Below are 1,462 nucleotides of genomic sequence, written 5' to 3'. Positions count from 1 at the left end.
GGAATCCCGGCACGGGTGCGCCCCGGTGACTCCTCGCGGGAACATGCGTGGGTGCGGGATTCCCGCAGCATACTCAATTATATACGTGGCGAGTCGGGGACGTCAAGAACTCCCGATGCCCATACCTCACTACGTCGTGCCACGACGAACACCGCATCTTCTGCACGAAAGTTGTACATAACTAGGTATTTCGAGTAATTTCCAAATTTGTTGCCGAGTTGTACATCGCATAAGTCACCAGACTTAGCAGCAGGAGGGGCAGGGTGCTTCTCCTTCTTAGTATAGTCGAATCTATCCACAGCAAAATACTCGTCAATGGTACCACTACTATTGGCAGTCACAAAGTCCTGAAATAAGTCAATACAAGCCGTTTCAGACTTCGCCTTCTTCTCAATTCTTCTTGCGAGTTCATTAACACCAACATTACCTGCCACTGATTTGCATGAACGCACAATCAAGGCAAGGTTCTTCCTTCGCAAAGCGAAAGAGAGCTCAATAGCAGACATATCACTACTTGCTTCATCACTGAGCGATGAGAGACGAGCAGCCAACCTTCTTTCTTCACTGAAGGCACGGGTTAATGGTATCCGTCGAAATCTCAGAGACGTCCATCTACCAAATAATAGAACCGGATTGTTCTCTCGAGGGGATTCTGCTTCTTGAAACTCCCTCCATCTCTTTACCAGAGCACGATAAAGAGATTTGAGGGCATCCAACCATTTCACAAAATAGTCATGGACAACCTCAGCATCATACCCATATCTACCAACTTCTTCTCCAATTTTCATCCAAAGTAGAAGCTTAGAGTCCGCATCAACGTATTCCCCACCTTCTCCATTAGTCTTCGTGAGTAGAAAACGGAGCTTTTCCCTCAAGGCAGCATCCACAACTGTCTCAGGGAGATAAGCAGCTAAACCAACCAACAATAGTGGCCAATTCGGACCGGACACTTTTGCAGTGGCAGAACTCAGCTTTTGACGAAATGCTTCATACTTGAAGGTAGCATATCCTTCTTCTGGGCCAAAAGAGTCATCTTTGGTAGCTAAAGGGTGGCGTGCTAATTTGCAGGCTGAATGAAACGCTGCTGGATCGGGGCCAATATCTTTTCCCGCAACCGAGTAGCTCAAACTCGCCTACGCCACTGAGCTAGATGCTATTCCTACAACTGCAACCAATTGTCTATATGTAGACTCACTCTGCAGATGCCCCCACTGGCTGTCCAGGTCTGCTTCACCACTTTCCTGGATAGAGGATAAAGCATTACGAACTCGCTTAGCAGGGTTTGTTTGTAATACAACCGTAACAGTCGTTGTAGGGACGGATGATGCACCATGATTGGCCTTGGTCTTAGGAGCCATGATGAACACAACAATGTAGTTTCCAGTAACTTAGTAAAACAGCAGTATATAGCAAGACTAAGTAGCTAGCTAAAGGTCAGCTAAGTATCAAGGATTGTGTGCAG

This window comes from Perkinsus marinus (genome assembly GCF_000006405.1).
Source record: "Perkinsus marinus ATCC 50983 genomic scaffold scf_1104296950272, whole genome shotgun sequence".
NCBI classification, from domain to species: domain Eukaryota; phylum Perkinsozoa; order Perkinsida; family Perkinsidae; genus Perkinsus; species Perkinsus marinus.
This window is presented reverse-complemented; position numbering follows the sequence as displayed.